Raw genomic sequence first — 12364 nt, 5'->3', positions numbered from 1 at the left:
AACTATACTGTTAGCTACATGCCTGTGCACTTCAGCCCCTCACGGTCAATGCATGGCTAGACTGTACAAAGCAATACGTATTTACGTATTGTAGTGAAAATAACACAATTTTTAAAGGATCATAACTATGAAGTAAAAGAGTATGCATCAGCATGCCAAAAGGACCTCTCTTTGGCTAAAGACTGGCCAAATTTCTGTATCTTTCCCCAATCACTTTACCTAAATGGTAGTTTAGAAAAGTCAACCAGGTGTGTATGTACATATATATGTGTAAGTATAAATTTATGACAGAAAGGTATTTTGTCCTGTACAATTTTGTCCCTGCACAATTACAGATGGAAAGTACTTTGTTTATTTGCTTTCTTTTAAGGAGTAGATGATCTTTTAATGCTGAAATTGATTATTTTTAAACAGTGCTTTCAAATCACTGATGAAATTGTTGACCAGCTTTATACATTTCAATGGCAGTTGATGTTCCTGACATAAGGGTTTAATTTCTTTCTTATACTGTGTGAGCTTTAAGTATCATGTCTTAACAATAATTGTCAGTGGATTTCTTAAACTTTAATATTTTCAAGGTAAAAACAGTGTTTGCCAAAAAGGTATCTTCAGATTATATCCAAAAATATTGGTTTTAATCACTAGCCTTGTTTGCCAAACTCTGACTTACACATGAAACTTTTTCAGGAGGGTGCTTCTGGTGAAAGACTGTCCTAGACGTTTTTGCTCCTGTGAAAAGGACGTACTAAAAAAAGTAACTGCGAGCTGTTACTATTATACAAATAATTTATCTGTTAAAAACTTAGTCAATCGTATTAAGGCAAAAATTCAAAAGGTAGAGCTAACGCTGTGCTAAAGATTCCCTGAAGTGAGATAAGCACTGAAATGACTGTTAAGACTGGGAGAACCACAAAATAGAAATCTACCCCCCCCCCCCCCCCCAAAAAAAAAAAAAATAGAATGGCTTAAGAAAAGCTTGTTGTATCAGATGATATGTCTAGCATGTGATTAAGAACTGCATCACAGCAAAAGCCAAATAGCTGCCAAGGGCACTCATTTGCTTCCCCCTGCAGTCACGAGCAAGTGACTTGGCAGAAGCTAAAATGCAGGGTGTATACTGCGTGGTGCATGGGATATTATGGGATATTCTGACCTTCATACTCCAGCTTGTCAGTAGGCACCGTGGAGGACTGGGTAGCTGAGGCCAGCTCAGCACCAGAAATATTTGCAAGTGTCACGTCGCTGTGGGGCACAGTATTTTTAATCATCATCTTTTTCATACTAGCACTGCCAGATGCAAGCATAGCACAAAAGGCCGAGGTGCTGCTGGTGTCCCTTACTTTGTAGAGAAAACTGGAATACTGTACACCACTGTAGTCCAAATCTAATTTTGGAAATTTCCAGGGATCCACCACATCCCTGGGCGGTTTCAATGCTTAGCCACCTTTATGGAGAAGATTTTTTTCCTTACAGCCACTGGTGGCTGTGTCACTTCTTGTCCTTTGCTGGGCATCTGGGAGAAGGGTTGGATTTCCTCCCTCGCCCTCCTGCCAAACTGCCTTCCCTCCGGGCAGTACAGTCCAAGCCATCCTCACCCCACAGTCATCCCTTCTGTGCGTCCTGCTTGTTTTTTTTACGGTGGGGAAGCCCATACACCTCGTCCCCTGTCCTGTGGAGAGGAGGTGTCTGGGGACCCCAGGGAGGTTGTCACCACAGGGGAGGAAAGTAAAGTCTCTTTTCCCCACTTATAAAAAGTTACTGCTCTGGCAGCCTGCTCAGCATTTTTGTGTTGTTTTGTTTGCATTTATGGTTTAAATATGAAAAGCTTCATTATGATGCCATTCATTATCTCAATCTAATAAACTTCATAGTCTTTCACCTTGACATTTATTTGCTGTTAATGCATGGGCTTTAATCGCTGTACTTTATTTGGCCCAGGTGAAGGTTACTTGCCTATAAGCAAGAAGCAGACATAAGCTGTCATTTTGATAGTTGCATGAGCTGGAGCCAAACTGCTTTACAACTCTGTGTTGCTTAATTGCAAACAAAAAAGGCACTGCTATGCATTATTTCCATGTTCTGTGCACAGTGCTCAACTTGTACACAATTCAGATCATGAAAAAAGTCCACTTGTGCAGTCACTTTCTACCTCTTGCTAATGGAGAAAATGGAGAAAAATAATAATAAAAAAAAAACAACACACACACAAATCCCCATAACAGCAATAAAAGAAGTATAAAAATAAAGATGACAGTTTAATGGAGATTTGTTTGAACAGCATGTTTTTCTTTTAACTAGTTATAGTGGTGCATTACTAATGGTTTTCAACAGCCTGAAATGGAACTGCTAAAAACATTATGAGGTTTGCAAACATCTTATGTTTTGGGCCACTGGTTAGGCACACAAACGGTCCTACTGAGCTTTCAGAGCTGCGATAAATGCTCTAAACCTTGTAAAGCAAGTCATCTCTTTCGTATCAGCCATTGTGCTTCAGTTGTTAGTCTCAATTTTTTATACACAAATTATTTTTTTCCGAACAAAGAATTTGTCTTACTGTGAGGTAATGCTGTCACTCGACAAGACTTGATTTTATGGTCATTATGAATAGCGTTATGGTGATCACTCTTCACTCTCATTTATGCCCACTTTCTTGGGAAAGCCTTTGTCTCACAGAAAAGTCTGTGCAAAGGAAAGCACTGGAGAATAACCATATATGACCTAACAGAAGAGTTTCTCTTCACAAAGCTCATCAGAAGACTGGGATTTCCTTAAAAACTTTACTGTGAGCATATAGATTTCGTAGTAAGTGCTTCCAGAATAATGCTGTAACACTGAAATGGAAAAATAATGCAACATACAAAGCAAGGTGCTTGGTGAAACCTAACAATATGACATTTAATATCTATGTATTTATAAAGTAGATATACAACTCTTGGTTCTCTTACTGTTTCTCCTGGTGCTGTTGCTTCTCCACTACCAAAATAAATTTATGGATCTTGACAACCTGATCAGGGCATCACAATAACCCACGCAGCATTTCTCTTGTGCAAATGATGCCTCGCTCTTAAACCATGCGGGAAATTCCTCAGTGGTTGTCGGAGTGCAGAGCCAGCTGTTCGTCTGTGTAAGAGGAACAGCACAAAAATAGCCGTTCTGCTCAATGCTCCCAGCCACATCAATCTCCATAACAGGCATTGGGATCTGTGCGTGACACCCCTCCGTAAAATTGTTTCATGATGTGATGGTTGGTTGGCACTCAAAATAGTGTTTGAGTCCCGGCTGCCAGGGATAAACCTTATTAGTCATTAGTGCCCTGACTGCAGGACAGCCGGCTTTTTGGTGTGACAAGGACAGAGCAGTCTTTGCTCTCCACAGACTCCTGGTTGGTGCTGGAAGCTTGGCTCATTCATCCCTATTTTCTCTGTTGCAATATTTTTTCACCTGAATGCCAGAGGAAGGACATTTGTCTCTCCTAACAGCCTGCAGGACACCCTGGCTCCTGGCTCCATCCCCACTGCCCTCTTCCCCATGGCCATGCACATGTGGAAATGCTCCCACTCCCTTTCCTCCACACCTTCTCACAACCGTGATCAAGGGAAACCCGGCTTCTGCCAGAACCACCAACAGCAGTGTTATTAGAAGAGGCAATGTAATAGGGTGAGAAATGTTTCCACTGGAGGAAGATCGTGTCATTGAGGTCTATTTGTCTCCTGCTGCATTATGTTTCCTCTGTTTCTTAACCCCACAATTGCCTTTCCTCTGGTCCATGCCCTAGTGAAACCACTGAGACCAGTGCACTACATTGGGTGCCCAGCAGAGGGAACATCTGCACCCCCCCCCAGAAAAAGCCTAACAAAAATCTTTGTTTATATTTTGCATGCATTGGTACACTAAACTCATCATCAGCAATTTGTAAATGGTCCCTAATTTCTCTTAGTCTCATGCTAGCGTTTCCCACTCTCCATTGACAGATCTTCATATGTAGCCCCACAAATTAATGTTTTAACTGACAGAATTTGTCGTCATGCATGTGACATTATTCTGCAGTTGAGTCAACCAGATTAAAGTGAGAAAGGACATAACTGCTAGCTGAGGGCCCTGTGCTGCTCTGACAACAGCCCTGTGAAAACAGAGGGACAAAAGGCAGCACATGAAATACCCTGCATGCAGATTAGCTGTGGTGTGCTTAGCATTGCTGTTCTGCACAGACAATGAAAACGGTTTCTGTTTCTGCTTATACTCTTATTTGTGCTGTGCCAGGACCATGTGCTGGCATCTCTGGAAGATGAGTGATGTAAACTCCTTATTCAGACCAAAGTACTGCTATGAACCTGCAGGTATGTATAGCACAGCCTGCCTGTGCTGCAGCACAGATATCCTGAGCTGGGCATCCAGATACTGAAAGGTGACTAACTCAAGTGATATTCACTCTGGCTGATATGAAGAACCAGGGAAGGCATGGTTGATGTTTTTCACTATTCTGGACTTGCCTTGCCATACAGTCTAGTAGGAGTTTGTAGCTGGATTTTTTTTGCATTTGCTAGTCCATAGAGTAATAGAGTATCCCAGAAGGGAAGGGACCCACAAGAATCATTGAGTCCAACTCCTGGGTTTGCACAGGACCACACAAAATCAGGCAATATGTCTGAGAGCGCTGTCCAAACACTTCCACTTCCCTGTTTTTGTTTTTGTTTGTTTTGGTTTGGTTTTGTTTGTTTGTTTGTTTTTTGTATCTGCAATAAATGTAGAGCTTTTTTTTTTTCCCCTTAAGATTTTATCACAGTGATCCCATTTAAAAAAGAAATAATGCATAAACACGCACCTATCACAAGATGACTTTCCACTCTGCCCTTGCTCTGAATCAGCAAGAATGCTGAAGTCAGGATTGACTTCACCTCAGTACAGCTAAACAGATAATCTAGGTTGTTCTTATGGGAAATGGAAAGCTGGTCAATGCAGTCAGTGGTATATAGCGTGCAGTCACCTCATCCTAAGGTAAGTATTTCGTTTTGAGCTTAAAACACCACTAACTGGGCCAGTTTGGGCTATAATGGGAGACTGGATACCCAGCTTGGGTGTGGACCCCCAAGCTCACACAAGTGAAGTAAGGCCAATTGAATTTGTAGCGAAGGTCATAGCTTGTTTTTAGTAACTGCCCTTGGAGTGCTCCTAAAAAATGAATGCAGGCACAAGAACATTTTTTTTTTCTTTCCCATCCTTTGGCAACAGTAGCACAAATTCATGTCCTTCAGCTGATGGTCAGCTTAAAAAACAGCTTCACCTTATCAGGTAAATGCAGCTGAGGACAGGTTTTTTCTCCAGTGGATTTTACATCAAGTAGATTAGAAAAGCCCCTGAAGTTTGTATTCTGTACTTCATAGTGTAAAAACTAAGCCATGGTAAATAACCTGCAATAACTCTGTGAGAGCTGATAAGAGCACAAAGGAGCAGGATTTTGAAACTGATAATCTGAAAAATGCATAACCACGTATGTGCACAAGACAAGCGAAACTGATACTTATTAAATATTGTCACAGAGCTGAAGGATCCCTACCAAGTATTAAACCTCCATCGCTCTGGAATTTGAGCAAATACAGCAAAGAGACATTCTGCATCCTGCAGAATGAAACTATTCATAATGAATGGTTAAATTGCAGCAGAAGCATGGAAAACTGATGCTGATACTGTTTAAAATAGTAATGTTAATGTTGATTACATCTAAAATATACATTGTAGGCTTCTCACAACATTTTAATTAACTATATACATGCATGTATTAGCTTACTTACAGAGAAATAGGATGGAAAACCATCTCTGCATTTTATGCAGAGACCCAGGACTGTCACCTCCGTGTGACAGAGGTTTTGCCACTGGGTTGTAAGGTCTGTCCTTTCTGCTTTCTTTTTCCATTTATTTCTTGGCCTCACCCTGGATATCCTCCCTCTTCCATTAGCTTTCTAATGATTTTAGTAGAAAGCTGTCTTATTGGAAACAGACATTGTCTTCTTCTCGTATATTGTAAAACAAAGCAGATTTTGTTGGCCCTTTGTGCACTATCACATGGGAGAACACAGTCTGAGCTTTCCTTACAGTGTCAGGGCCCAGAGGGCAAAGGACCCATCACTTCCTGCAGCTCTTTTGGGATAAGACACGAGGTAGGTACCAAGTTGTTGAGGCAGAAACAATATCTGGGCCCAGAAGCACAAAACTAGGCTCTTGGGGAATTTTAAACTAGAAAATTAAAGTGCCTATACCTCAGGGGTACATAACAGTGCAGCAGGGGGTGTGCAGGATCTTCTGTGTCAGCCAGCTAAATCCTGCCCAGGTCTTTATGGGTTGTGTCTGGACCTTACACACTTCCTTCTACAGTGGTTCCAGGACCCATTTATATAACAGACTAATGACCTCTGAAATTTCAGTTTAAAATGCCTTTGGAGAGTTATAGTAAACTTTTAAAATGTAACTGAAGATATATTCCCATTCTGGTTTTACTCTCACTACTCATAAAGTAGAAAGCATTTCATATAAAAAGACTCTCAAACAAATCCCCTCTTCTCATTTTAATTTTACTCAAATAATCTATAAACCGTTTTCTATAAGAGCACTGTAAAAAAAACAAAAACAACAAAAAAAAACTTTCTGCTTCTTTGCTATGTCAAGTTTTCAGAGTGGTATGAATTTCTGAGCTTCTGGAGATGGAGACGATGGCTTATAAGCAAACGTTGATGCTATCTTAACTACTGTGCTATGACCAACACTGCAGTAACAGAGCACACCAACAAAATACTGCAGTGCTGTATAATTATCGTATTAATTGGAACATTATTTACAGGGAGGGATGCCTTCACAGCATGCATCTACTTTCTGAAACGCTCACAGCACTCACTACGCAGCAGGCAGCCAACATAAAAGTTCAGTTAAAGAAACAGTAAAATAGCCATCCATATAAGTGCAAGTTAATGAATGGAGTCCTCCTGGCAGGAAGACTTGAATGTGAGCAACCATTTTCAGATTTAAAGAGAGGTGACCTTAAAAGGCTGACAAACCTCAAAGGTAATGCAGCTTTTGCGACAACGTTGGTGGGGCATGATAGTTTTTAGAAGAACAATGAATATCAACTATTGTATTAAAATATATTGTACGATACATTATAATTTATATTCTGACAAAGATCCTTTGTGGAAACCAGAATCAACCATTTGAATTTGTAGGACACCACATCACATTTAAATTAACTGCTGAAATAGCATTTTACATCCTAAATGCTGTGCGTGATAATTGTTTATGGAGTGTCTCTTTCATGAAAATTATCCAGACATCATGAAAAAGAACAGCCACCCTCTCTCTGTGCACCTAAAACTGGCATTAGTGCTAACAGTTCAACAAAGCAGTTCATATATGCAATGTCCCCATAAAACCCTTTCAGCTGGCAGAAGGGAAATTGTTTTGTCTGTCCCCGTGCCATTGTAGTGTCCAACGGACTTTTTAGTAAATTCAATATTAAAAAAAAGTGCAATGCATGCAGGGTTTCTTCAAAGCTTACAGATCTGAAGGATTGTTTTCCCCAAGATTAATGTTTCATTATCGTATATAAAATATAGCACAGCTACTATGTCATTACTCATTTTTACAACATCAGCTCCAAGCCCATGAATGACTATGCAATTTATTCATTGCAGGTATACAACACTGGGTGTTGGAAGAGATTTATGGCAGTCAATATTTTCACATGGTAGTTTGTAAAATCTTTTTTATAATTTGCTTCCTAAAATATCTAATCTCTGCAGACTTTTGGAAAGATTGTCCATGCATGACTTTCCAATGCAAAGCAGGAAGATATTTTTTTGCCATTAACGAAGAGTTGCCATTGATCAGGCTTTCATTGCAGGCTCTTTTGATGCGTCATTTGTGATGTTACAATTTACACACAGTCCCTGTAAAATGAAGCCAGTCGCTTCCTTAGTGATTATATGGTATAATAGCAGCCTGGATACCACTTCATCTGCAATGAACATTAAAACATTTTATGTTAGGTATTCAGAGGAACACAGAACACTCTAGTGCCTAATTTCATCTGCAGATCCAGTCTTTTCCTCAAAAAATACTGAAAATTGGTACTGTATTTTTCTTAAAGTTTTCTGTGGTGCTTTGAATACTGTCAACCAGCTTGTGGTTGTCAACAAGCATCTGTGTTCATCCAGGTACCTATCTGAGACAGACTTGCATTGCGGGATCAAGGAATAAATGGGTACCAGACATTGCCTGGATTCCTCTATGTGTCTTATCCCTCTAAGGAAACCCTGACTGGGTGCAATTGTCAGCCATGCACTTATTTAAATGTTCTCTTTAAGTTTAAAAGCTGCACAAAAAGAGAAATAAAGTATACTATGCTGGCCTTGAAAAATCAAAGTTGTCAAAACTATTAATCTTTGAAATCAGGAGGAAAAAAAAAAAAAAAAGTGAGGTACTTTCCCAACTCAGACAGAAAGATTTAAGACATTTGGTGTTCCTGCGTATCAGGACTGTTAGTGGGTACCAGGGTAGCAATTTGGTTCCTGTTGAACAGAAATCGCTAGTTGCCACATGGACGTTATTCATCCAATTGTTAATTGCCAGTTCAGTTGTCACGTTTCAGGTCAAACCATTTTAGGACCTTGAAAACTGACACTTTGTACTTGTATGTTACTTGGTTGCTCCTTGCTAAGTATGAACAGTGAAGGGTAGTAGGAGAAATTCAACAGGAGTGTTCACTGGCAAAGTTTTAGCCAACGTAGCTTTTTTCAGTGGTCATTCTTTGTAAAACAGTCCAGAATGAGATAGTACAGAGATCTGCATGCCAAAAACCATTGTCCCTATGTTTTTGCTTATGAAAGCAATATTCAATTTTTCCTCACTTGTGGATTCCAATGTAATACTTAAATCATCTAAAGATGATACCTAAGTCTGCAGCTGAAAGCCCTTTGATGGACCTGGGTAGCAAAAGGACACCTGAAGAGACATGATGTCTGTGCCGTTTGGCTTCATTGCATACCTTGCAAAAAGCTGGTAAAGGGAGCTAGCTGGCAGCTTCCAGCCGTACAGGAAGATCAGCTGCTTGCACCAGCTCTCTTGCCTCTAAAATAAATAGGGATCTGCTGACCTTGTGCTTTAAGTGAAAAGGAGATGGATGTAAAATAATCGTTTTGGCTGCATGAAGAGTGGTAGGCGTTCAGATGGGTCAGCCTCGTTCAGACATGCCAAATTCCTCTCCAAATGAGAGATGCACAGCTTGCAAGCCCACTTCTCGGGATTGCAGACAATGACAGGGACCAGCACTTAGGGCAAGCAGCACTTTCCAATGGACCCTGGGTACCAGGATGCAGCTGACAGCCAAGACAAATAGCAAGCCCCAAAGCCAGCAAGACCATTTTGAAACTGTACTCGTGGTCTGGAAAGGGCTAGCTGAGCATTATCAGAAGATTACCCCTTTTTGCAATTCTTAATTATCTAAAAAGATACCTAGTGGTTATATATATACATATATATATATATATATATATATATATATTTTGTCTACCATTGAAAATAAAACCCCAAAATCTCTGATACATGTCATAGAGGCCAGTATTGGCAACAGTATGAAATTGTTTCATAAACTGAATGTTGGTTAGAAAATGATTAGTAACTCATGGCCAGCAACTGACGTTCCCAGGAAGTTAGGGGGATGGGGGGATGTGAGAAGGCTTTGCCCCTTCTCCATTAGTATCTGCTGATGTAGCATGCCTCTGCTTTCATCACTTAATGCAACCCGATCTCCAGTGCTCTGCACCTCCCGTTTGATCACGGCTGGGCCTGCTGCTGTGCATTGCCAACAAAACCACTACCAGCCCACAGGAAAGAAGCATCTAGCAACTCAGACAGTACCGAGATGTAGGCAGGTTTTAGGCACTGTCACTTTTTGGGTCCCACATGTGGATTTTAGAAAGGGTACAGTGCTCTTGGAGAGCAATCAGCTGGAGAGCAAGAAAATTCAAATTCCTGACTTCTCTTTATCTCAAAGCCTAGATTTTTCCTCCCGGAGTAGCTGCATTGACTTCAGTGTTCTGGATCAAATTCAGTTGAGATAGGGAATAGGCATATTCCTCCTGCAGTTTCAAACACTGGTGGGATTCCCTTGGCTCTCTGACAAGTATAAAACGATTACATATTGTTGCTAGATGTGTATAAATAGTTAGCAGACTTACTGCACTTCAGCAGTATTTGGAATAGCATTTTGCATTAGTTAAGGCTGTAAATAGTACCATCTTCCAATATGATCTTCCTTACAGAAATGATACCCCATACCACTGGCTCATTATTTTTTTCCAAATAAATCTGCCTCAAAATAGAGTTTTTCTTTGTTTCCATTTAGCAAAAGGAATTTTAAAAGACTTAAAGAAAGTCAATTAAACCTGCCTCAAGGAAGGTAAAGCACATTTAAGTGGGCATGTAAGTTAGACAAGTGTTCCATAACATAGATCAGACCAACTCATATTAGATTCATGAGTGAATCAAGTTGCTAAAAGTTCACATTCCAAAAGCAAACAACTATGATGAAAGATTTTTATTTTTTTTTTTGTATGTTACAATGCTGCTGTACAGTTGTAATAGAGATAACCCAGACTCAGGCAAACCTGTGGCAGGCCAGATGCATACCACAGCGCTCTGTTGGGCTATATTCTGGCACCGCACCTCTTGCATCCATTTTCTCCTATTTCTTTCCCTAATCCTTGTCAATGACAAAATAAATAAATAAATAAATAAATAAATAATCTATTTTAAAATCTGTCATAAAAAAAATCCGTCATAACTGTAGTCACTCTTCTTGTTTCTGTCATAAAGTCAGAGCAAGTTTGAGTTGCAAATATGAAATATGAGTTGCTGAAACATGTGAACTCATACTCTCTTTTATTCCCTTTTGTGATTTCTGAAGCTTTGCACTTTTAAATGTTGTTTCTGACTCCAAATGTATCAAAAACTGCTGATGCTGCCAAATGGCAAAATACACAGATGTCATCCATTTAAATGAGTAGATTTTTACTATTGGCTATGAGCATTTCATGAGATCAATCTGATATCTTCCCTTAGCACCACTGATTTTTTTAACTCTTCCTTAAGGTAAATAGGTGTTTGGCCAAATTCCTCTGGCTCTACTCTTATGAATTAACTTCATGTATTCACTTTGGCTCTCACGGTATACAGAGAACCATGATGTTCGATTTATTATTTCATTTTAAGAGCTCTTGAAATGCCTAGTAAATTTGATCTATCTGGTAATTCCTAATACTCCATCTATATCATAGCTATATGCACACCACATTATAACTTTTCTAGATAGAAAACAAACAAAAAAAACCACCCTAAGGTCTCCTCAAATATAAAAGAAAATTGAAGATATAAGAACCGCACCTCTACACATGTGTTCCTTGGCCTTGAATATATTTATTGATGCAGGTCATGGCTCTAAACCAACATGAAGTTATTCTTCAGAAATGCTGAACCTTATTCTTCTGGGAGTGTGAAAGTGTGCCTGTGAAAGATGGCTGAGTTTGACAATGATTTCCTAAGCTTGAGCTATATGAAGAATAGTAGGATTATGTTATTACAGACTTAGTCTGTATTTCGGTGTTCAAGGAGCTTAAGAAGGGGCAAAACATTCCCCCATTTCTACCACTGCTTTATTTTTCTGGAATACCATAGTGAGGAACCAGCCCAGAAGCTCTGTGTTTCAAATACTGGGGAACAATTAGCTGAGAGCACTAACTACGTGGGCAAGCCTAAATACCCTGCAGTCTCTGTAGGGCAAGGGGATGACATTGCATGACATGTAGTCTTTCACTTTCAAACACGGCACTTGCAAACAGAGAGAGCCTTTCTGGTCAGATGTGGTGCTTGCAGGACAGGATCCTAAGGAAACTGGTTTGACTGAGGAGACTCTTGCATGCAGTCTGGGACAAGAAAGGCACTGTGCCCCTCTCAGGACAGATGGACAGAGGCAGGGAAAATACCAAGGCTGGGGAGAAACCTTTATTCTAAACCTGTGCAGGGCTCCCTGACTTGAGGCTCCTGCAGGAACGTTACGTTTTCCACCTGCTGCATTCAGTCACCCATGTTAGGAGATGAAAGCAAACGTCTTGTGCAGGACAGTACAGCCAGCTCCAGACCAGTAAAGGCAACTCCTAGTGAGCAGAGCTCATTTGGTAGCATTCCCAGATCTTGCCAATGAGCAGCATGGCACATACCAGCAGTCATTCAGCAAACCAAGCCAAAGCTCTATTATTGATCTCAAATGTCCTCTGCTTTTCCCAGCAAGGCACTGGAAATAGCATAAGGCTCTCCACTCGCT

This window comes from Cygnus olor, chromosome 1 (assembly GCF_009769625.2).
Source record: "Cygnus olor isolate bCygOlo1 chromosome 1, bCygOlo1.pri.v2, whole genome shotgun sequence".
NCBI lineage: Eukaryota > Metazoa > Chordata > Aves > Anseriformes > Anatidae > Cygnus > Cygnus olor.
Note: the sequence above shows the minus strand (reverse complement) of the source record.